Source organism: Nuphar pumila, chromosome 5, assembly GCF_984573655.1.
Source record: "Nuphar pumila chromosome 5, dmNupPumi1.hap1.1, whole genome shotgun sequence".
In the NCBI taxonomy this organism is placed as follows: Eukaryota; Viridiplantae; Streptophyta; class Magnoliopsida; order Nymphaeales; family Nymphaeaceae; genus Nuphar; species Nuphar pumila.
Window position 1 is genome coordinate 24,400,301 of NC_143253.1, and position 26,251 is coordinate 24,426,551.

At 38.2% G+C, this 26,251-nt stretch overlaps 1 long non-coding RNA gene and 1 pseudogene across 2 annotated transcripts; one reads left to right on the plus strand and one right to left on the minus strand.

Moving 5' to 3' along the window:
* The first annotated feature begins 11,750 nt into the window (after positions 1–11,750).
* Positions 11,751–13,073, plus strand: LOC149837150 (uncharacterized). Its single transcript, XR_016431891.1, has 2 exons — positions 11,751–12,090; positions 12,258–13,073. It is a non-coding gene; the product is annotated as an uncharacterized LOC149837150 (long non-coding RNA).
* On the minus strand, positions 13,066–25,884 carry LOC149837151 (uncharacterized; annotated as a pseudogene). The gene is made up of 10 exons (XR_016431890.1): positions 25,707–25,884; positions 24,584–24,651; positions 23,567–23,717; positions 23,164–23,340; positions 22,772–23,043; positions 14,767–14,940; positions 14,550–14,664; positions 13,761–13,937; positions 13,601–13,647; positions 13,066–13,473 (listed from the first exon to the last, which is right to left on the minus strand). The product of XR_016431890.1 is annotated as an uncharacterized LOC149837151 (transcript).
* Between the last annotated feature and the right edge of the window lie 367 nt (positions 25,885–26,251).

Sequence of the window (26,251 nt, forward strand, 5' to 3'; positions counted from 1 at the left end):
AAAAGGAGATATCTCCCTTTATTCTTAAGGCAAGAGGCTATCCCTTTTTAAAAAATGATTATACCTTTCCTGTACAAATCTACCCTTTTCAGCCACTCATTAGTGGCCCGTTTCTTGATTTTTAACTTTTTAAATATATTCAAAACACTGTAAACAAGCTGATTTCTTATCCTGTAAAATACGTTCAGCAAGTTGAACATTTCTGAGTTCGTTAAGTAGTAAAATATATTACATCGTATAGTATATATAAAACATATTGAAGAGATACGAAAACATACCTTTCACGTTGTTGCGGAAGCGGAAAAACAGCGGATGGATGATGCTCGCTTTTGCTCAACGGATGTGTGCTCTCACTTGGAGAGAACGATGATTCCACGAGTCCAAATGCTAATCACGTTGATTCACCACAAAACACATTATCCTCTTCTTCTTACTGTTTCTTTTCTCTGTGCACAAATCTCTCTATTGAGATTTCTCTCTCTCAAAGAGACAATGCACTGTAACCCACTGTGTACCAGCATACACAGTGCTTTCTCTTACCCTTAAGCACACTCCAAAAAGAAAAAACCAGCCTTTTTGTCTTCCTGTATATTTTCTTTCTTCTCTGTTTTCGCCAAATGAGAGAGCTTCAGTAAATGGGGAGTGGGTGGTTTCCAAAACCGTCCGTCCCCTCCTCAAATGGTGGGTCGGGTCCGGATCTCGCCCATCATGGGCGGACCCGGTACCCAACCCAACATTCTCCCACTCGCACATGATGGGAAGAGATCTTAGAAGAAGGAACATCAAACGTGCTCATATGGTGAATAACATCGTGTATTCATACTGGCAAATGGACCGTGCGACCCGTGAGCTTAGGGAGAGGAGGCATATTATGTACCGGTTAGTGTAACATAATAGCCTAAACCTGCAAACAATAAGATAACACAAGGTATACATGCACAAGCCAAGTAAGAAGCTCACTGTGTCCTAGATCAAATACATTTTTCATATTCTAGCATATTGAATCCCTCTGCACATATTATAGTGCTAAGCTATGCTAGACAATGCCTTTCATTATGCCACATGTTTCATCATAAACTCAAACATCTCCAGGATGCAGTAAAATAAGCTAGCTTTTAACATGTGCATAATCTGAAAATGTCAAATGATCTTCCTTTCCAACTCTTATTCTTTGAATCGAGATAAGTTGCTTTCCCAGACATGTTCTTTTAGACCGAATCATACATGTTCTTAAGCAACATGCTAAAGTAGCAACATTCATCTTTCTTCTTCAAATAAAGTTAAAAGTCAATAAGGACATCAATATATATATCTATATATATATATAAATTAAGGACTCACACAATGAAGAAGCAGGGATCATTCTTCATTTCCTTTTGTGGTCGACTTATAGTCATGGTGCGACATACGTGGTATGACTCACGTATTATGGCAAGACTTTCTCACTCCAGTGAGTGTATGCATACACCATACATTCTTTGCCGTACAGATCTTTATTAGTTCAGTTTCTCCCCGAGAAACTAACTTGAGTCTTTCAGGATGCACATTCCCATGCAATGTCTATCCAAGTCCTCAGATCTGGTCAACCAAGTTACTCTTGACATTTAGATATCAAGGTCGGTCTTTCCATATAGTTAAATATACACAAGACCTCATCCTAACCCGGTTAGGGCGATGTATCCCATATACATATATATGACAGATATCATAACTCATTGTACTCTCACTCTTTTGAGTTATTATCACATGATATCCCCAAAATCCGACATGCTTCTTAATTCAGCAATCATGGATTTTGTTACATCTCATCTCAGCCCGCCCACAAGCAGCGTCTGAGGCGATAAATCCGTGTGAGAAGATTTATCTCAAACCTGGTAGCATACTCATATAGATGTGCAACATGCTATACAATGATCATAGAAAGAAAAATATGAATAACATTAGCATATCAAATCTTACAAATACCCATAGATTTTACATGTTTAACATAAGAATCCCTATTGATTGGCTTAGTAAAGGGATCTGCCACCATATCTTGGGTATTAACATATGCCAAGGCAACCTTGCCTTTAGATACAATATCGCGCATATACTTGCATCTCGTATCAATATGTTTGGTTCTATTGTGAAACTTGGGATCCTTAGCAAACGCAATTGCCGCTTGATTATCACAAAATAAAGTCACTGGCAGTTTTGCTTCAGAAGAGAGTCCCAAATGTTTGATGAATCTCCTTAACCAAACACATTCTTGCACTGCGAACGATCCTGCAACAAATTCAGCTTCCATTGTGGACAAAGCTACACACGTCTGCTTCTTGCTACACCAAGATATAGCACCATTGTTCATCAAGAACACATAGCCAGATGTAGACTTACGCTCATCAGGGTCCCCACCCCAATCTGCGTCAGTATAGCCTACCACACGCATGTTACCACCATGGTAACAAAGAACTGAATCCGATGTGCCTTTAAGATATCTCATAATCCTCTTGACAACCTTCCAATGGGCTTGTCCTGGATTAAGTTGATATCTACTCACCAACCCTACTGCATAACATATGTCAGGTCGGGTGCACATCATAAGGTACATAAGGCTGCCTACTGCATTGGAGTAAGGGACTTTGGACATAGCTTCTATTTCTTTAGATTCCTTTGGACACATCTTAAGACTTAAATCATTCCCTTTTGCAACAGGAGTATCTATGGGTTTACTATCTTGCATATGAAATCGTTTCAAGACCTTCTTTATATATGACTCTTGTGAAAGAGAAAAAAGTCTTTTTGAACGGTCTCTTGTTATCTCTATGCCCAGCATAAAGCATGCTTCACCCATGTCTTTCATTTCAAAATGAATGGACAACCATTCTTTAATGGTTTTTAGAAACTCCAAATGATTACTAGCCAATAAAATATCATCCACATATAGAGTTAGAATCACAAATTTTGGACCTTGACGCTTAAGATAAACACAGTGGTCCTCATCAATCATAGCAAAGTTATTGCTCATGATAGTTTCATGAAACCTTAAATACCACTGTCTGGATGACTGCTTTAATCCATAAATGGATCGTTTGAGCTTGCACACTTTGCGCTCAAAACCAGCAGTAACAAACCCCTCGGGTTGTTCCATATATATTTCTTCATCCAGTTTTCCATTAAGGAATGCAGTTTTAACGTCCATCTGATGTAATTCTAAATCCATATGTGACACTATGGCTAACAAAAGGCGAATAGAGGTCAATTTGACCACAGGTGAGAATGTTTCATCATAGTCTATCCCTGTCATTTGTGTGTATCCTTTAGCAACCAAACGAGCTTTATATCGCTCGATAGATCCATCAGCATTTCTTTTAATATTGAGAACCCATTTGCTCCCAATAGGTTTTCTTCCTTTTGGAAGATTAACAAGATCCCAGACCTCGTTGGATACCATGGATTTCATTTCCTCTTCCATTGCCTTGTGCCATTCATTCCTTTTAGGACAAGATAGAGCATCTCTAACACTCTTAGGTATATTATCATCTTGGGGCAAAACCACAAAGGCTTCCCCTTCGATTTGGAATCTCCGACGAGGAATTCTCTTCCTCAGACTCTTTCGAGTTGTCAGATCTTCATCAAAATCAATATTCACTTGAGTGTTACTCCCACTATCCAATAGTGGTATAGACACATCCTCTTGTGTCTCTAAAACATGATGATCAATCTCTTTAGATTGATCTTCATCATCCAATTCATAGAACTGGAAGTGACGCTCTATCTCTCCCCTTTTAGAAAATTCACTTTCAATAAATGTGGCATCTCTAGAATCTATTTCAGAAATACTCCCATCAGTATTCTCTCCTAAGAATACATATCCCTTTGAATGTTCACAGTATCTTATAAAGATACACTTCTTTCCCCTAGGACCCAATTTTCCATATTGATGAGAAAGATTATGGACATATGCAGCAGACCCCCAGGGCCTGAGATAAGCCAATTCTGGCTTTCTGCCTTTCCACAATTCATAGGGAGTTGAAGAAATAGATTTAGATGGTACACGATTTAATACATGAGCGGCAGTTAATAAGCAATCACCCCAAAAGGAAATAGGTAAATTTGCCTGCGCCATCATGGACCTGACCATCTCTAAGAGGGTCCTATTCCTCCTTTCTGCAACACCATTTTGTTGCGGAGTTCGAGGAGTAGTTAATTGTCTATCTATCCCTTTATCATCACACAATTTCTTGAATTGTTCAGATAGATATTCACGTCCACGATCTGTTCTCAAAGCCTTGATCCTACGATCAAGTTGATTCTCTACTATGTTCATAAAAGATCTAAAGCAATCCAATGCTTCAGATTTATGCGTAATTAAATACACATGGCTAAATCGTGTATAATCATCAATAAAAGTGATGAAATATGAAGCTCCATGCCTCGTTGCCACATTTATTGGCCCACATATATCTGAATGAATTAATTGAAGAGGATAGGTTGCTCTAATTGCCATTCCAAAAGGTAATCGAGTTGCTTTTCCAGCAAGACAATGCTCACATATAGGCATTTCAATCTTCGCATGAGATCCCAAAAGACCCTCTCGTGCGAGCCTATCCATTCTCTTTTGCCCTATATGTCCAAGCCGAGCATGCCATACAGATACATCCACATCCATATTATTAGCAGTTGAAACAAGTGAAAAACATTCATCATTAACATTCAAATTAATAAGTTCTGTGTCCAACACATAGAAACCATTCATCAAGAAACCAGAAGCAACTAAAGTTTGTCCACAAATGATGTCAACATTGACATCCCCAAACACAAGTTTATAGTTTAACATTGACAAAGCAGAAACTGAAATCAAATTTCGTCGAATCTCTGGAACATGCAAAACATCATATAATAATAAAGATCGTCTTCCTCGCAAATCCAATTTGCAAGTCCCGATTCCCTTGACTTCTGCTCTAGTGTTATTCCCCAGGAACAACCACTTCGAACCAGATGACATCTTCCTATATTCGACGAAGTTTGTGCGGTCTTTGGTCACATGGTCAGTGGCTCCTGAGTCTACAATCCACATAGGATTAGATTCAATAATTAGTGCACAACTACAAACATTTGCACAAAAAACAGGAGTCATAAGAAAATGTACCTTCTCCTGCTCATGACATTCACGAGCATAGTGACCCAAATTTCCACACTTAAAGCATTTTGCATTTGCCTTATTTTTCTTGCTTCCACGCTTCCCAGAGTGCTGATAAGGCTTCTTTTCTTGCTCTTTGTCTTGTCCCTTCTTATTACCCTTCTTGAACCTTCTTGGTCCATAGAATTTCTTCTTAAAAGATTTTTGCTTTTTCGAACTTTCTGCCACATATGCCCTCATGCCAGATTGTTGAGTCGCTTCAAGGCGATCATTTTCCAGCTCTACATGACGGACGATATCATCGAAAGTCTTAATACTTTCATTATGAGTCATATTAATTTTCATATGTTCCCAACTGTGTGGCAGAGAACGAATCACAGCCTGTACCTGTTGTTCATCTGTAAGGGTATGCCCTGCACTATTGAGCTCTCTAATCATGTTTGCCATCTCCCTGAGATGCTGGCTCATAGTGTGCTGAGGAGACTTTCTGTATGAATCGAACCTGATGGTCAGCCTCCTTAGTTTTGTGGCTGATGTTCCCCCAAACTTATCTTTAAGGGCCATCCACATCTGTTGAGCAGTCTTATAATGCTCAAATTGGCACATGATGTCATCCTGCATAGAACATAGCATGGTGACACGCGCAACAGTATTCATGCGCTTCCATTTCTCATAGGTTTCCATATCCTTACGAGATTGTGCCCCAGTACCAATTTCAGGTCGTTCCACAGTATGGTTGAGAGCCTCCAAGGCCTCAGCCTCCTCCAGTGTAAACTGAATCTTTCTATGCCATATATCATAATTATCACCATTCAGTTTTTCAATTCGTGCTAAGTCCATTATTGATTTACTTGGTGCAGCCATGTCCTTTCAGATAAGAATAAAGAAATGCGCAAAAAATAATGTTATTCAAGCATGTTATGATCTAATCATTAGCACATCTATATGCAGTTATAATCACACGATTAGATAACATATAATTTTTCATAGGGTGTGGAATCGAAAGATCACTACGTTCACAATCATCTCCCACTTTCCCTAAGATAATTATATTCATCTAAACTGTATTATGACTGTTTGAATAAGATATTAATTCATAGAATAAGTACTTCCAAAGTACTTAAAAATTCATCGTATAATCAATATGATTATATCATATTCATTCACATACATGAATAAAATATATAATAAAATGGATTCATGAATCCCAGGCTTATCCGTGGCATAAACAAACATATGATTCCAATTACTAGTCAATATGCCTCGACCCACATGGACCCTGGCCTTGCCAGGGTTCAGCCAAAAAAAATTTTTTTCCAGCTCGTGCCGCAGTTCCAGGAACTCGGCCTGCAGCCTATGCCGCAAGGCCTGTCAGGCCGGGCTAGGTCTGTGGCCTATGCCACAAGGCAGAGAGCATAAAAGTCTGCAGCCTGAGCCGCAGGCGGGTCAGGCGGGATGACTAAGCCTGCGGCCTATGCCGCAAGGCTGGAAGCATAAAAGCATGTGGCATGTGGCATGTGCCGCTGGGCAAGGTTAGGCCAGACTGAGCCTGCGGCTTATGCCACAAGGTGGGAGCAAAAAAAATTTTGCGTCCAGTGCTGCCGCAGGACCTGGGCAGGCCTACGGCCTGTGCCGCAGGGTCTGGCCCATGGTCGGGCCTGCCCTGTAACAGGGTTTGCTGCGGCCCAGGTCTGCGACCTAGTCGCAGAACCTGCGGCTGTAGCAGACCGCCTGGCCGGAGGCCAGACCAACGTCCTAGCCGCAGGGCCGGTGGCAAAAAAACAAGCCCACCGACCAGGCCTGCGGTCTGGCTACAGTTGGGCCGGCAAAAAAAAATGATTTGGCCCGAACATTAATACCGGACGATCTCATATGACGCCCTTTTTCAAACATCCGGCTATGAAACAGCAAAAAAAAATTCTGCAAGCAAAAACGGCATCTAAAACCCGTTGCTCTGATACCAATGAAGAGATACGAAAACATACCTTTCACGTTGTTGCGGAAGCGGAAAAATAGCGGATAGATGATGCTCGCTTTTGCTCAACGGATGTGTGCTCTCACTTGGAGAGAACGATGATTCCACGAGTCCAAATGCTAATCACGTTGATTCACCACAAAACGCATTATCCTCTTCTTCTTACTGTTTCTTTTCTCTGTGCACAAATCTCTCTATTGAGATTTCTCTCTCTCAAAGAGACAATGCACTGTAACCCACTGTGTACCAGCGTACACAGTGCTTTCTCTTACCCTTAAGCACACTCCAAAAAGAAAAAACCAGCCTTTTTATCTTCCTGTATATTTTCTTTCTTCTCTGTTTTCGCCCAAATGAGAGAGCTTCAGTAAATGGGGAGTGGGTGGTTTCCAAAACCGTTCGTCCCCTCCTCAAATGGTGGGTCAGGTCGGGTCCGGATCTCGCCCATCATGGGCGGACCCGGTACCCAACCCAACACATATGATTGAACTATAATTAGTTCGCAAAAAAATAGGATTAGTGATAACATCTTATTACTTCAAGCTTTGAAACATCGTGTTTTTCTTTATAATCCTATTGCTTTCAGCTCTAAAACAATGTATTTTTTTCGTAAACAAGTTAGCTCGAACTCGACTTATTTTACTCTGGCTCCGTAGCTCGTCACAAGAACGAGCCAAATTCTGCTCGTTCGGCCTGTTTACCATCCTTACACACATAGACACCTCCTAATATTGGCATTACGGAAAAGGTTTGGATGACAGGAATCTGAACCATGAACCATATATAACAATAGGACCATGACTTGATCCACACTGGTAGGCAAAAATCCTTGTGGTGGGAAGAAAACCAAGGGGGCCCAACGGAAGCAGATCAGGTCATGCTGAACATGAGCGTTTTTGCTCATGCCGACATCGTGGCCATCAGTTTGCATTTTGGATGAATGCCACATGGTTTTGTTGACTTTTGAGCTTTTTAAAATGCAAATCGGATGGCCACGATATCGGCATGAGCAAAAACTCTCACGTTCAGCATGACCTGATCTGCTTCTGTGCCCAACAGACTGAAACCAAGGGTTAAGTACTTTATATATATATATATATATCGAGAGGATAAGTCCCACGTTGGTGGTCGAGCATATGGCTGTCAAGGAAAGGTCGCTTCCACGTAAATGGGCATGTGGCAATATCCGACCGTGGCCTTGTCACGTAGCTCAGCTGGCCATGGCCGGCCGGCCAAACTGCTATAACCAGCAACCCTTCTCTCCCTTCTCCTCCCCTTAATCATTGGTGCTTTTTCTCTCTTTATCTACTTCACTTCCTCGCAGTTAATGGGTAGGGGTGGGTAGTGCCTCGTTCCCCTTCCTGTGTGCCCTACTCACTCCCTCTTGTTGGAATAAACCACCACGTTGGTGGTGGTGGTTACCCACGATATGGGTAACGCTCCCTCATGAATGTGCTCCTTCCCTTAAACCTGCACAAAATCAGGGAGCACGGTTACACAACCGTTCTCATTTTGTGCCTATAAAAGGGTATCCATGAGCGACCCTTTGTGTGTGCAAAAATACAGAAAAGGGTTAAGGCATAAATTACCTTTTATGGTGGATTTTTTATAAAGGAACGGAAGAGGGATCCTGCGCACTGATTGTTGGATCCTGCGCTCATTGGAGGGCTGCAATCCGGCTGAGGAGCGAAGCTTTCCCCTACTCCAGCCACCACCTGCTCCTTTCCTTTGCTCCAGCCGACCTCCGTTTTCTGGCAAGCTTAGCAGCCTATCAATGGTTGCCTCAGGTACGCAGTCCTCTTCTATATTTTATTCTGTTTAATAGAGTGGTTTAATAGAGTGGTGCTCTGTGTTTTCTGTCTTTACGTAGGGCCACCACCTTTCAGGGGAGGCCAGCCGGACCAGCGACCCAACACCTCTCTCATTTCGTTCTTCCCAGCTCCTCTTCCCCAACCCTACTCTCTCTCTCTATTCTTTAGTTTTGTGCCTCCTCAACTCCTCGCTTCTCAGGTAAGATTCTGCCACCACTCTCTTCTAAGCTTTTTTTTTTCTTCTTTTCATCTCTCCCTCGTTTCTTCTTTTCTGTTTTTTTTTTCTTCTTCTTCTTTTATGTCCCTCTCCCTGTCTCTTCTTTTTCTCTGTCTCTCTCCCTCTTCTTCATTTTCTTCTCTTTTTTCCCTACTTCTCTTTCTTCTTCGGTTTCCTTTTTTTTCTGTTTTCTGCCTCTTTTCTTTGTTTCTTCTTCATCTTTTCTCCATTATTTTTTTTTCTTTTTCGTCTTCTTTTGTTTCTTGTTTTATTTTTTCTCCTCCGTGATGGTGTCTCTGTCTTTGAAATTCTGATTTTTTTTCCTTTTTTTTTCTTTGTTTATAAGGATCAATGATTGAACTTTGGTCTACTTGGTTTGGCAGTTTATAAACTCAAATATAAGCTTGTGCTTTGATCACTTTATTGACATTTTGTGTTTCACGGGCCAATAGAGGTGGAACTAAGAGTGAATTTATGTACCTTTTTGGTTGTTGATTGAGTGCAACGATGAAATAGTTTGGAGATGATTTGTGATTGATTGTACAATCGGATGAATATCTAGAAAAAGATTAGAATTTGTTCCATAAATCATTTGTTTGTTCAGGAGTTTTGGCCGTTTACTTTGTAGATAGTTTCTTATTGATGAGCTAATCCTTTGAGCCTTGGCTCTGTCAATTGTGGATTAAGTTATTTGGAAGTTTTGGATGTACTGTGAGGGTATGAAATATTTACACTGAAGTGTATTTGCTGGTTTGTAGGTGAAAAAATTGAAGGCATTGGTATTGATCGGTTGATTTTTATGAACCATTTCAGTTGTGTGGTTGGTACTTGACTTGGAAGAATACGTGATGTTTTTCTTGTTTAGTTTTGTTCTTTTGTCTTCTTAATGTGTAAGCAATTAACTCAATTGTTGCTCAATCTAGTTTAAAATTCAATTTGGAGCTAGATTGATATGATCGTTGCAGTTTGTTTCTATTTATGCTTGTATCTTATTAGTTCTCTGTCTTTTATGATGAAACTGTTGAATTCATTTAGTCTATTTTAAGTTAAAACCTTTTTCTTTCTATAGAGAATGGAACTAAGAATTTGAATAGTCTGCAATAGAATTAATGTTTAAAGTACTTGAGAGAGGACTACCTAGGTCAAATATTTGTCAGCATCTACAACGGGAAAAAGGAACTGAACTTCTTGTGGCTATGCTTATGTAAGAGCTCATTTGAGTGCTTATGTAATACAACATTTGAGCTTATAAAATAGGCTCAGCAATCCGAGTATAAGCAAGATTTATTTGTAATGCCAAGTGCGAGCATAGTATCCTGCTAGTATAAACATTAAAAAAGCAATATTTTTTTTTTTAGTTTTTTGCTTGAACTTTATGTTTGTAGTTGGAAGTCTGGTATTACTTGATATAGCCAATCCTTCGTGATGCTGGCTAGCATATTTGATACACCCACAATGTTAGAAGATATGAAATATAAAAGGGACAATTAAAACCATAAGGAGAGATAGAAATTACCTCTTCTAGCAGCATCACCCCTGGTCCTAGTGGCTAAAAGGTGTAAGTGAGAAAGTCAAGCGTTTTGCCAACCAGTCTTGCCAATGCGGCCTTGCCAAAAAAGAAAAGTTGAAAATTCTATTTAGGCTAAACTTTTGTATCTTACTCTATTTTTTCCTTCTTGTCTTTCTCCCTTTTTATTTTCGGATTCTTTTTTTTTATTCTTCTTTTTCTTCTCTTGTTTGTTTTGCTTCTTCTCCTCTACCTTGCCTCTCTCCCTCCTCTTAATTCTTTTTTTCTTCTCCTCTGTTTTTTTTCATTTTCTTTTTCTTTTGCTTTTCTTTTTTTCTTGCTTCTTCTCCAACACCTCTCCTGTCTCTCTCCCTTCGTCTCTTCTTCTTTTCCTTCTTTCTTTTTTTTCCTTCTTCTCTATCTCTCCCTCTATTTCTGTTTTTTCTTTTCTTCTTCTTCTCCTTCTCCTTGTCTCGCCCTCTATCTCTTCTTCTTCTATATTTGACTAATATAGCAAAATTGAAATTTTAATGAATTGCCTGGACATTATAATGTAAGAAGTTTAATTTGGTTCATTTTCAGTATATCATGATATATTTACAGTTCTTTTTTAATTTTTTGGAACTCCTGAAAACTGATTTAAATGAAAAAAAATGTTGATATTAATGATTATAGTTTTAAGCCAAATGCTAAGTTCGATGGGTTCAATACTTCATTATAATGATTTGACTGTCTTAATGGGTTTAGATTATGCAGATTATTCTCCTCCATGAATCCATATAGATCTTTCTGACGACTTGATTGTCTTTAAGTTAACGTATTTTATGAATTCTTGAGTGGGTCATATTTTGAGATCTTGGATGTGTTTAAGATGGAAACTTGAGATTGGTTACACTACATTATCTATAGAAGGTAATTCCTTTAATCTTTATATCAAACAAAACTAAATTTTGGAGTATACATGCAAGTTCAATCATTTTCAATAATTTCTTTATTACTGAAAATGTATTGTTTAGTTTCAAGCAAAGTTCCTAATTATGAATTATGAATGTGACATTATGTAGTTCTTCAATTTTTTTGCACTTTGCTATAGTTTATTATCATAGAAACTAATTTTTTTTTTACCTTGTATTTGTGCCCACCCTAGTTTAAATCCTGGCTCCGCCTCTTGTTCACAAGCGAGCAAAGGGTAAAGTGCGGTAGAGTCTATATACAGAAAAAAAAAGCTCAGCCTTGTTCATCACACTTCCATCCTTTTTTTCCCATTCTCAAGATAAACAGAAACATGTCTTCTTCAGGTTCATGCACCTCAAAATTCCCTAAGTACCAAGCGTTGTTGGATCGATGCTTCAGGCACGTGAGGGAGCTGAGTTCCAGATTCTACATCGTCTGGAGATGCTGACCAGTTTTGGTGGAGGTCACTGAATCAGTGGGGCATGTCGCTAGAAGGACTCTATTAAGGTAAGTGCTGACCAGGTCCAGGACACGCAGGACCAGCCCTGTGTGGCCCAAGGGTCCTTTTTGGCCTTGTAAGTATCATAGGAGACGTGGTGCCAGCCCCGTGCCAATGCGTGCCAAGCTCCCACTCATACCTAGGGGAACCTTTCATGAAAATTTATGGTTTTCAGGTGTTTTCGGATTCTTCCTATCCATGGGGTAGCATCTAAACTACTTGTAGAGGAGAACTCGTTGGTAGGTAGAACTTCGCTTGAAGGTTCACTCTCCAAGACCGTCTCACTTTACATTGCCCCCACAGTGACTTGACATATCACATTTGTGTCACATCTATAAGTGTCGCTTGGCCAACTTATGAATACAAGTTGCTTCATCAACACCGAGTCTTTGACCCTTTCCATTGTTTTGTTTAGGTGCTGCATTGCACTCGTGTGTGCTTGTAGGTTATCCAAACTCCTCGGTGATTGCTCGCCTATGTGGTCGTATGTGGCCGTCTTTCTTGGGTTGCTGTTTGCCCTCCCAAGTGCTGCGAGTACTGATTGGGCATTCACTCTCACACGGTGGCCTTTGATAGTTGTCTACAAAGGAAGAGAATTGTGACCAGACACATGAATCAAGTCAATAAGATGCTGATTGTGAGCATAGAGAAGTTTAAATTGCAGGGTAGCCAGTGTAGGGAACTCGGTTTCAAAATTGGCGTAACGGAAACTGCTTCCTCACCCTAAAATAGTTCATGCTCTTTGGACATCCCATGATTTTAAGGATACGTACCAACAGGCCCAGTCAGTATCCCTTAGCAATTCATTAGTAACTGCTCCTTTTGTAAGAGATCTTTGCAACGGTTAGAGGTATAAAAATCATAACAAAAAGAAATTGCAAAATTAACTGCAATACAATGTGCACTATGCAGTAAAGGAACCAACACTGTTATATCTATCTACAAGACATTACAGGAAGAAAGGACAAAGTATGCCAAGCAGCTTTCAAAATGTGGTTTTCTTGCTTATTCTTCTAATGTATGCAACACAGGAATTAAAAAAAAAAACTGTAAAACAGAAGCAAAACTTATCCATTTACCCATCTACTGCTTTTAGTCACACCAATTCAGCACTCAAATCAGAATCATCCTTTAAAAACTCCCATGGTTCATCCCATGACTCTTCTTAGCTAACCATCTCCTTCACTGCAATCTGCTCATCTGTTCCCTCACACTGTTCATCAGTTGCAAAGTCCGGATTACTCTTGAGAGACAAATTCAAAGATGATGAAACACAATATGTGTCATTGCTCAATTTCGAACAAAGGAAACTTGAGCTGCTAACACTTGAACCTTTATCAAATCTTTCCTTTAGTAACTTCACATCCTCACAAATTACTGAAATTTCTCCTCTGCAAACAACAAAATATAACCAAGTCAGTATCTTTGATGAAATATTGATATACCAATTAATGCCTTTGAAAATTATAGGTACTTTTATCATTCAAACAAAAGCAAATCAATTCAATATATACTTACTGCAACACATCAACAATGTGCCTACGGTCTATTAGAAATTCACGTAGCTGGAAAGCAACATCAAGAAGAATCATGTATTAATGAAATATAAGTTCTAGCCTTTTAGGCAGTTGTTGCGTCCAACATTAAATATATCACATTTTAACTAAAAATATATCACCTTAGAATTCTCCTCCGCCTGTTGCTGAAGTTTCTTTGACTCTGCAACCACTTTCCCCATCATCAGTTCCTGTTCAGCTAGAGCTTTACGTGTAGATTCCTCCTCTAATTTCTCTTGCTCTGTTGCTGCTTTTACTGCATTTGCTGCAGCTATTCTGGCTTGAAGATCTCTGCTCATCTGTAATGTGTGTTGGCCAAGTATAAATCAGACAATGAAAACATTTTCTGGCATAAACCATTCAGCTTTAGTCTTCACAGAAATTGCAGAAAGTTATGGTTGACAGTATCAGAAACACCAAGTGGGGAAAAGAACTTTATAAGAAACTGAAAAGGTAATAAACAAGCATACTAACAGTATCAGAAACTACAAGTTGGGAAAAAGCTTAAAAAGAACAGAAAAAGAGCACTAAACAAGCACAGAATAGCAACTTAATACTCAGGATGTTTACACATGAAAGGTTGCAGAATTATAACAAAAAAGGTATGCAGCAACAGTAAGTCCAAAATTTCAAACTCTCTCCAATCTTTCAGAAGTATTCTTGTCTAGACCTCAACCTGTACTTGAATTTTCATAAATCATGTAAAGAACATAAATTACCTTTAAATTATAACAGGAGCTCAGAAACTACCAAGTAAATATAATAGTGGTTGCAGTTTCCATCTATTTAAGGGCTAAAATGATGAAACCTCTCAAGGTAGAATATGCACCAGTACATGCATTAAAAAGAGTAAACTAAACACGTTCTGCAGAACATACAGTTCCTAGCTATGATAAGATCAAACTTTCTACCTCGTCAATTATGGAGAGAAATTTCTCTTTCCTCAGACAGATGCAACAACCGTGACTGTAGTTCCCATGTTTCCGTTGCCAAAATAGATTTCTCTCCATAAAGTTCTCCATCATGCTGCTATTAAGGAAAGGAAAAACATAAAAAGGAAAAACCTCAGCACTTCTGTTTATTGCTATTAACAAGAATCCTCACAGCTTAAGAAGAATATTACACAACCATGTCATTTTCAGCCTTAGCATTTGCCAACATAGTTTTGAGGTCTTCAACCTTATGGAGAGCCTCAGCCCCAGCAAGGATTGCTTTTTCTTTGGCAGATTCTGCTTCCTTCTCATGTATCTCTATCTGTTTCATCAAATGAGTGACTGATGTGATTGCTTTCAATAACATAACCTGCATCAGGATGGAACTGATTCAAAATTCCCAATTAAGAAAATAAACCGGATGGTATCTCAGTATCAAGTGAAATGAAATACACAACCAAAAAACACTTGCGTGCATAAGATACGAATCCTAAAATTACATTTTCATCTATTTTTATTAAGATATTTAACTTTTGAGAAAAGAACATGCAGAAATAGCAATACAAAGGGGAATAAGATGCAGGAATGGTTGCTATTAGTGCAATAAAAGGAACATACTTTTTATAATTATGATTACATGTTCCCAGATTAACCTTCAGCCAAATAATTACCTTTAAAGGAAAAAAATACTATCATTCCCCTGAAGTTAGGGTCAAAAACATAAATATCACGCCAAACAAAAAATCTCATCAGAGATTAGGTTGCAGTCAAATACATTGAAAGAAATGATTTGTTAAATAGGAGTATGAAGTGGTTACACCAAAGCAGTTCCAATTGCCTAAGATGTTCCAAAACATAATTCTACAGATGAATAACCCCACTGATATTCTTACTTCAACCTCCAAGAAGTATCAACTTCCCAATTGAATTTACTATGCATCATTATGCATGGCAATCATATCATTGGCGCATGATACACATAATTAACACATTTCATCAATAATGTAAGACCAACTGAATTATGCTGGTAGCCAAACTTCAACATGGCCTCATTGAGTTTTGGAATTAAGTAGTGGGACAGTATTAGCGCCTGAAGTGCTTTCTTGAGTTTTGGAAGGACAAAAACCTGTGAGCTAGAAGAAAAAGAGATGTCTTCTATCCAACTCAGCCATGAATGGAATTGTCTACACAAAATTCAGTCTCATGCATACTTTATGACCATCAACCTTGTTCTACATCTTTTAATTTCCCCAACGCTTCAGATGGACATCTATTACAGTTATGCCCACCTCAGGCTGGAGATGCAGGAGATGCTGATTGAGGAAAAAGTAAGTGATGCAAAATAAAAACCATGTTGGGCCAAGCCAAACTATGAAAAGAATTCCAATCCCAAAGCCAAGCCCGAGTTGTTATAACTGCCCAAACCTCCATTTTTGGGCCCAAATCCAGCCACATCAGCACAGTTTTCCCAAGCACATAAGGACAATTGGCCTGATTTCCTCTGTAGTTTAAATCATAATTGCAAAAAAGTGAGTAAGTAATTTTTCCTTGGGAAGTTTTTGAGAAGAAAGCTTTTGGGAAGTAATTTCTCCTTGGGAAAACAAGCAACTCATATATGAAAGACTATCCCAATGAAGACTAGGGTCAGTTCTAGTTGTTAAGATGTATGTATGTGTACATATACATATATGTATATGTATATATAAATTTCTGTAAACCGAAATACCCATAAAGGATATTTTGGTCTTTTCAATGTAATATGCATCAGCCCACTAGGGGCTGACAACCTGTTTTTTCTGTCTTTTTTTACTGTTTCTTTACTGTTTCTTTTTGCAACTTTTTACTGTAGTTTTTTCTGCTTTTTGGGAGCAACTCCAAAGTAGCTGTTGGTGTAATGAAAAGAGGTGGAAGCACCAATAGAGCAAAAGGCACTCTTTAAGAGTGACCACTAGAGCCAAGAACACAAGCACTAAAAGTGCACATACAAAAACTCTCAAAAGTAAAAATGACTCAAAGTATTGAAGAAAGGAAGAGAAGGGTGAAAACCCAATACATTTACAAGGGGGAGCCTCCTCTATATATAGAGGAGGAGAGCTTAAAGGAGAACCATAAAGGGGGCTCCCTTCTAGTCGTTGGGAGCCCCAACGGTCATAAATATGACTGTTGGGGCCCCAACGACTAGATTGGTGGGGCCCCTTATGGCCCTTTAAAGGTCAAACTGAAAAAGTAAAAGGAAAAAGGAAAAAGGGGAAAAGAAAGAAAAAAGGAAAAAAAGGCAAAAAGAGAAATACATGTGGATTTACCAAAACACCCCTATCGGGTTTTTGATTTGTACAGAAAAAGAAAAAGAGATATTATGTATATATACATATATACATATATATACTTATATATATACGAATGTATATATAAGTATATGTATATATATATTTATACATACATAATTTAACATGCCCTCTCAAACTTTACGGGGAGAAGACCGAAAGTTTGCCAAGAAGAAACATGAATCGTGGAGTTGGGAGCACCTTGGTGAAGAAGTCAGCCAGTTGATATTCTGAAGTGACATATGGTAATGTGATGGTCCCTTTGAGATATTTGTCTCGAACATAATGGCAATCCATTTCGATATGCTTGGTCCGCTCATGAAAGGTGTGATTGCTGGCAATGTATATCGCACTTTTGTTATCACAACAGAGCTTGGTGGGAGTGAAAATGAGAACGCCCATGTCACCAAAGAGACTTCTGAGTCATACGATTTTCATAGTTGTCATAGCCATAGCCCGATATTCAACTTCAGTAGATGATAGTGAGACCTTCTGATGCTTCTTGCATCTCCACGAAATGAGAGATTCACCTAAAAAAATGCAAAGGCCCCTAATTGAGATACGATCATTGGGATTTCCTCCCCAATCAGCATCAGTAAAAGCAGTCAATTCAAGAGATGAGGAAGAGGATAAAAAGAGTCCCTTGAAGATGGTATTTTTGATATATCGCACAATTCTCATCCGGCCGCCATATGAACCGAAGTAGGTGCATGCTGAAACTGGCTTGCTGCATGAACCACATGAGCTATATCTGGACGTGTGATGGATAGATAGGTGAGGGATCCGATTAACTGACGGTAGGGGGTTGGATCCTCAAGAAGAACACCATCTTCAAGTATCAGCTTCGCATTGATAACTTCGGGAGTCTCAACTTTCTTTTCATCAGATATTCCTGATTTGGTACAAATTTCTGCAGCTAATTTCATTTGAGATAGGATGTATCCTCGCGCGGAATAAGCCACTTCAATGCCTAAAAAATATCTCAAATATCCAAGATCAGACATATCAAACGTTTCTTTTAACATAGACTTTACATCATTTACTCCTTTTTTGTCATTCTCAGTGATGATCATATCATCAACATACAGTAGAAGCATAATAATGGAGTCACCTGTCTTTTTAACAAAAAGAGCAGTGTCTGTATAACAAGAAGAAAAACCTAAATTGATTAATACATTACTAAACCTGTCATACCAAGCTTTAGGAGCTTGCTTAAGTCCATATAAGGCCTTTTTTAATTTCAAATTTTTTCCATTTAAATTCATACCTGAAGGTGGTTCCATATAAACTTCTTCATTCAAATTACCATTCAAAAAGGCATTTTTGACATCAAGTTGAAAGATTGGCCATTTTTTAACCGAGGCTATAGCAATAAGAGCTCGAATACTAGTCATTCGAGCAACTGAGGCAAAAGTTTCATCATAATCTACCCGATACTCTTGGGCATATCCTTTGGCTACCAACCTAGCCTTATATCTTTCTAATGAACCATCACTCTTAGTTTTTACTTTAAAAACCCATCTACAACCAATGGGTTTCTTGCCATTGGGAGCATCAATGATTTCCAAAGTTTGCGCCCTTTTAAGAGAATTAAGTTCTAGTTCCATAGCTTCATTCCAATGAGCATATTGTTTAGCATAATTGTAATGAGATGGTTCATAAAAGGAGTAAAGAGCAAGTAGGCATGCTCGAAAATTAGGGGGAAAAGAATCATAAGAAACAAATCTATTTGGTATTTTGGAAATATGATTTGATTTTCTTTGAGAGGTTCCTTCGATCGACTCACTTTGAGAGAATTTTTCAAGGGCACAAGGAGGATTCCTTTCATTTCTTCTAGAGTAGACTTGTATTTGTCTTGAAACATTTTCTTCTAAGTTTTGATCATCATTTGGATGTTCAAAAAGATCTTCACTAAGAGATTCACTAGGATCAATATGATTATCTATGATGTTTTCTTGAGGCAACAAGTCAAATAGAAAGGAATAATCAATATTTTCATTTGGTTGGTGCGAAAAACCATTTGAAGAAGCGTACATGAATCCCCCTCCTGGTTTGTCTTTAGCACATGAAAAAACTTTCTGCTTACGTAAGGCCTTGTATAGCCTAAAGCAAGCTCCAAAAGCTTGGTATGATAGGTTCAGTGATGAGATGACACAACTTCATTTTAAATCTTACTTTACTGATACTGTATTGTTTGTTAAGTCTTCTAATGCAGGAATGATGATTTTACTACTATACGTAAACGATATGATAATCACATGAGATGATAAGTAGAGAGTTAACCACATCAAAGATGTGCCTAAAGCCAACTTTGATATGACAGATCTTGGTTTTTTATGATATTTTCTTAGAATAAAAGTTGCTTACTCACATCGTGGTTATTTTTTGTCACAGACTAAATATGAAGCAGAAATCATTGAAAGATCAGGACTCTCAGATGAAAAATTGGTCGATAGTCCGAAAGTCACAAATGCCAAAATGAAGATAGAAGATGGAGAACTCTTGCAAGATCCGACAGCCTACAGACAGATGATTGGGACTTTGTCTTATCTTTCCATTACTCGTTCTGATATATCTTATGTTATTCATTCTGCTAGTCAATTTCAGCATGCTCTTACTACAGTGCATACGAGTGTTGTAATAAGAATTGTTAGATATATTAAAAAATCTTTTAATCTTGGTATGTTTTTATCATCCTCCTCTTCATTAGAAGTCATTGCCTATTATGATTCTGATTGGGGGAGGGGATGTCAATGATAAACGCTCAACCACTGGGTTATGTGTATTTGTAGGTGACTCTAATTTCATGGCGATGCAAAAAATAACAGAAGGTGTCACTCTCCTCCACTGAAGCTAAGTATCGTGCCATGGCAACTACTACGTCTAAATTAGTATGGTTGAGACAACTTCTTGAAGATATGGGAGTTCACATTGCAGAACCTTCAAAATTGTGTTGTGACAACAAAAGTGTTGTATACATTGCAAACAAGCATACATTTTCACGAAAGGACGAAACACATTGAGATGGATTGCCACTACATTCGTGAAGAATTCCTGCGGAAGATCAACTAGCGGATTTCTTCACCAAAGCGCTACCATCACCCATATTCCACTTCTTATTTGGCAAACTGTCGATTGTTGGACCATGAGTTTTAGGGGGGGTGTTAAGATGTACATATATGTATACATATACATGTATGTATATATATATAAATTTCTGTAAACCGAAATACCCATAAAGGGTATTTCGGTCTTTTCAATGTAATAGGTGTCAGCCCACTGGGGACTGACAACATGTTTGTCTGTCTTTTTTTACTGTTTCTTTTTGCAGCTTTTTACTGCAGTTTTTCTGCTTTGGGGGAGCAACTCCAAAGTAGCTGTTGGAGCTGCTCCCAACGGTTATAATTCTAACCGTTGGGAGCAGCCCAACAGCCACTTTGGGATGCCCCCCCTTGTGGTGATTATTGTATAAATAGGCCACTAGTGGCCATGTATTCTTTAACACTCTTATGAGTGATTAATTTATATGCAATAACAACATTTGTTAAGACCCTTGTGTGGGTGGTTCCGTGATTCAATCAAGCATTTCACTTGATTGAAGGAGTGTTCTTGCATGTGTTTTGGATTCTATCCATTTCATTACACTAGTAACCTCTGTTTAAACTTTACTACTTGTACCCAGTTCCATCATATTGATACTGCTTTGCAGAAATCCTTTCTAGTGCCTACAGCTCAGAAACAATGCTACTTTCTGAATAGGGATCTTAGATAGCCTCCCCAGTATAAAAACTGCACAAGAAATGAAAGAGCAATATGTAGGAGATAGAATAGTGGGAAACAATTAATGACCAGTAACAAACTACTTGCCTTTTACAAACTGCATTTCTTGAGGATTGAACATATTGATGTCAGAGGAATCTCCTGTATTATGACCTACCCAAACTCATTTCAACCAGTCTGACATCCACCCCCCTTATTGTATGACAAGTTTTCATAGATGGAAAGATATCAATTTAAAAAGGTTATGCTCCATGAGGATCATAACATTAATAAACACCCAGATACATTAAAAAAATTTGATCCTCATCATGTTTCAACTTTCAATGTGTTTTTTTTAAAATAATTTCCTAAAATGTTCCATATTGCAATTTCAAATCAATGTCTGTGGAACTGATGCTACATTTGATACGTGAAACTAAAAGCCATCCAACAAAGTTGATAACTAATGTTTCTGGTGAGTTGTCACATACTTTATAATAAAAGAATAAAAGGCATTCATAGATATTAATTATGTTTGCCCATTTTTTTTTCCCAATCTGGATACCATGGATTAGAATAGAACTTATATTTCAAACTATCTGCTTTCGTTCCAAGAGCCAAAAATGCCCAAAATTTCAAGTGTCTTGGATCAACACAAGAATCATCATTACTTAACTACCAGGGATTAAAATATTACTGTATGCACGTAAAGATTGTAGATGCATGTTCAACTAATATGTCTTAGGGATGTCAATGGATAGGGGTTTAATTTTTATCCAGCCTAACATGATTCTGACCATACACAAACTGGACAAGAACACACCTAAGCAGACTTGACAAGTTCACTAGGTGAGTTCAGCAGGGTCTTCTACAGAGCCAGAGCTCCCACAACAGTTTCTAACTCAGGCGAGAATGCCAGATCTTGTTCGAAAAATGGAAACAGGGGGGCATAAATCAGATCAATTTGGGTTTGATTCATGCATAAAACCTGGAACAGGACATAGATTTGGATACACAAGGGTTCAGCATAGACATAAACAGACCTATTATTGGCGCCCATGAGGCACGAGCAGCTGACCACGATATCCAAACATAAGAAAGGATCCACGTAAGACCATTCATGCATCGTCAAAGACAAATGAAGCTTTAGTCTGCAGCTTCCTATCAAAATTAAAGTATGTCATCAAATAAATGATGAAGATTCAAATAGGAATACATTCAGAAGCAATTATTGTTGGTTGAAACCTATGTAGTCAAAAGCCCAAACTACACACCGACTAGTCGGCTAAGTAAAACGCCTAGGCTTTGCAATTCCTAGGTGGGTACCTTAAAAGGTACCAATTTTGCTAACTAGGCACCGACTAAGGCACCTAGTCGGCGACTAATCTACCTCCGCCCAGTCACGAGGGCAGTTTAGTTATTTATTATTCGCATATACATATATATATATATATATATATATTTTTAATATATAATTATATGTATGTGTGTGTATTTGTGTGATTTGTCCTGTGAAATCATAAAAACATGCATAGTTATTAATATTTATATGTGTGTGCTACTTTGCTTTTCAGATTTTTTTGTGAAACATTAAAAGCATGCACAAATAATTTTAATTGATTATGTTTTTTATATATGTGTGTTACTTTGTTTCCGATGATTTTTTCTATAAAAGCCTGAAAGCATGTTTAGCATTATGAATTATGTAATATGTTATTTATATATGTATGTGTTATTGTGCTTCTGTGAAAGGTTGAAAGCATATTTTGTTGATTATACTGAATATGTTATGAATAATTGAATATATATATATTCTAGTTATGTATATTAATATATTTAAGCATGTGTAATTTTGTACTTGTGTAATGAAATCATCTTATTAGTAAAAGAATTAAACATATTTTTATGTATATTTTGTGTATTTTTTATATTTAATTGGGGTACAGGCTAGTCCGACTAGTCCTTGACTAGTCTTTTTAGGGGTCTACCGACTAGGCACCGCCTAGCGCTTTTGACTACATAGGTTGAAACGCCACCCAACATTTAAACCAAACCTGCAATAGAAACATCCGAGCTTAATTCTAGAGAATGTTAAGCAATGAAAAATCAGAAGTATACCTTATTCTTTATACCGTTGTTGATCAAGTCCTCGAGAAAATCAATGTTGATAATTTGGCTAGTGTGACCAACTGCACTAGTAGAAAGAGACTCTTCAGCAGCTCTCATGGATGATTTCTCATCAGAAACCAAGTCTTCAGGACCATCATGTAGCTTCTGCCACCAAGGCTCATCATTTTTAGTACTACTGGTGTTGATATTCCTTTCAAAAGGAACATGAGACTCCATCAGATCAAATAACTTTGGAGCATTCTGAACCGAAGGCACAGTTTCTATACCACAGAAATTAGCAGTCAGCTGCAAATGCCCTCGATCATGCTCCTCAAGAGGTGTTAAATGCTTATTATTAACCACTACATTTATGACCGGGTTGAAACAACCAAAAACAGTACCAGTGGAACATTCGATCGAAACCAATCCAGGATTTGTTGAAGAGTCTTCTTCTAAATCAATGGTGGTGGTATCGGGAAACATTGAAGCATTAGCTAAAGTAGGAAAATCCTCATGAGATTCAAGTCTAAAAGGAGTTCCTTGCTTTTCGGGAGAGGAGAGGAGATCCTTGGATTCAACTAAGTAACATAAAAAAACTTCTTAGCCACCAGATGTTGAAGAAAGACATGAAAGCATCATATGAGTTAGAAGATAATTAAATCCACATAACCAAGTTTAGAAAATAATTATTTCAAGGAATTGAAGGGAGTGTTTCGTGAGTATAATTTAGACTGCAAAAGTTGTAAAACGAATCTAATTTTCACTAATGAAGGGAATCACGATGGAATAACATTTCATTATTACCTCCAGTTGAAAAACATGGCGTTCCTAGAGCATTTGCAGTGGCACTTTTTGAACCCATATAGGGAAGTGCCTCATTAACAATAAAATTTATAGCTGATTCAAGCTCATGGACATGTTCAAGGGCAGCAGCCTTTAGCAAACGATCATCAACCTGTTACACATATTTCAGAACTTTCTACTTCAGACATAAGTCACATGTGCAGGTACATGTCAAGAGCACCATCAATATGACAAGCCACAATCGTGTTATGGAGTATTCATTTACAAAACAAATCAGTAAAAGTATATGTATATGAATCACATGAATAAACAGTTATTTGTTTCATAGTTTTTGTAAGGCTACTACTAATGTTGTGAAGTACAAATCAAATATAGGGACCCAGAACAAACCATGTGAATTACATTCTGAGCCAAAAGTTTTATTCTGATGACTGAAAACAAATATTCTGTTCAATAGAAAGATATCCAAAATTCACAACAGATCACCGCATCAGCATATCATACATGGAGACCAAAAAGTGAGCCAAGTGAGAATGGAGTACGGACATGTAAAGTCACTATAATTAATGCACAAAAAGGAAAAAAATTCAATCATCCCAATCTTTTTTCAAGGTTAGGATAGGACCTTAGATTTCTTGTGTTAAGCACAGCATAGCAGACATGGACAACCACATAGGGAAGTCAAGTGGTGTTTTTTTACTTGACCCATCCTAAGAGATACAGGACTCGGATCCACCTAAGAAGAGGGAACAAGCACATCAGAGTTAGGACAATAGGGAACAATTGTATGCTGAAGCTGAGCCTGGTTTAAGCACCTACACATGAAGACCAAGACATTGGACGCCCTAACCACTATGAACTGGTTTTTTTCCCTTAAAAGAATACTAGAAAACATGAAACTTACATATCAGTAATTCAAATGTATTTAGGAAAAACTTAAAACCTAGAAACTAACCTGAGAGAGAAGAAAGAACACAGATGACTAGCTTTTCACATCAGAAATGGGGGATAACATACCTGGGGGAATAACTCTTTCAGAGTCTTATAAGGTGCGACGAAACTCATCCCTCCAAGCTGCCTAATATCTGAAAGAAAAAGGATAAAAGGTTAGATTATTCATTTTATCCATCCTCATTAGCAGCAAAGAGAAAGCGCATGACAATTTAAATTGCTAACTTCATCGCCACTAAAAAACTACGGATCATGAACAGTCCCCCCCCCCCCCCCCCCAAATCAGTTCAAAAGATGGCAAAGAAAAATAAGTCAACAATAAAGCAATCGAAGCTGCCCTATGAAAGGAAAACATCAACACCACAATACTTGACACAAGTTCCAACTTTGTCATCAGCACGGAATAGTCCTCTAAGATGCAAAAAATGATGCAACAATCTATGATAATCAAGTTCTGTACAAATCTCCTAATGTTCTTTACTGGCATAAGTTCTTAATCATCAAGACGAACAAATTTCTACAGTAAAATCCAAGCTTTGTAACAATGATAAAGGAGAGACAAAGTGCCTTGGAATAGCCAATAAACCATTAAGATTGATTCAATTTTCACAGTCCTTATCAGACAATTAAAAATTACATGATAATTTTATGATCAGAACCAATGAAAATTCCTCTGACAAATCCTAATGACAACAAACAAGCACAAAAAAAATGACAAACAATGGAACAATCCTTAGAAGAAAACAACCTTTTTTGGCAAGAAATCAAAATTAAGCCTCCATGAATTTAGATAAACACGTTGCTAGGAAAAAAAGGATGAGTCAGCGTAGGAATTTATTCTACTTCGCTCATTTTAACTCTTTCATGAAAAAACGAAAAGAGCGCGCGCGCGCGAGAGAGAGAACACTTAAAAGAAGAAGAAGAAAAACTAAAATCCCATCCATCAAACTCATACCAAAACATAAAAGAACGATAATTGCGATCGACATAAACTATTAAATTCAGGATGAAGAAACCAACGAAAACCACGCCAAAAGGGCGGGGGGTGGCGAAAGAGACTAGCAAATTCACATCAAAGAGGGAAAAAAGAAAATAAACAAAAAGAAAAAGCGAAGAACGAATAATCAAGAAAAAATTCACCGATTCGTGAGAACCAATGAGAGACTTCAAGAAACTAAGTCATTCGTACCAAAAAATTCACCGAGAGACGAAAGAAAATCTCCGAGTCTTCACAGAGAGAGAGACGATGACAAAAAACCTAATTCTGAGTGGGGAAGGAAAAAGGGAAAAAAAACGATGAAGGGAGAAACGGAAATCCCTAACTTCCAGAAACTGCGGGCAGAGCGATCTATCCAAACGCGTACTGAGAACGCGACGTAACTCCCGTTTCTATAAGGGGTAGGACGGAGGAATTCCCGGCATCGCTGGAGGAGAGGGCATCTTCGTCATTTCGCACAGATGAAGATACTTCGACAATGCGCCCGCGAGAGAAGGGGCATTTCGGTCATTATGCAGCCATAAAAAAAACCCACAGATATGTCAACGGGTCGGATCCACTTTAGTTTAGCTTAGCTTGAAAGGTTTCAATTTTTCTTTCTTTTTTTTGTGATAACCAGGAAGAAAGCGAGAGCCGATCAAGTCAGAGGTGCGCCGTTTGGATAAACGGTCGGGATTGCTTTGATGCCGTTCATCCATGGGATTGAACAGCATCAAACTGTCATGGTGTTTGCTCTT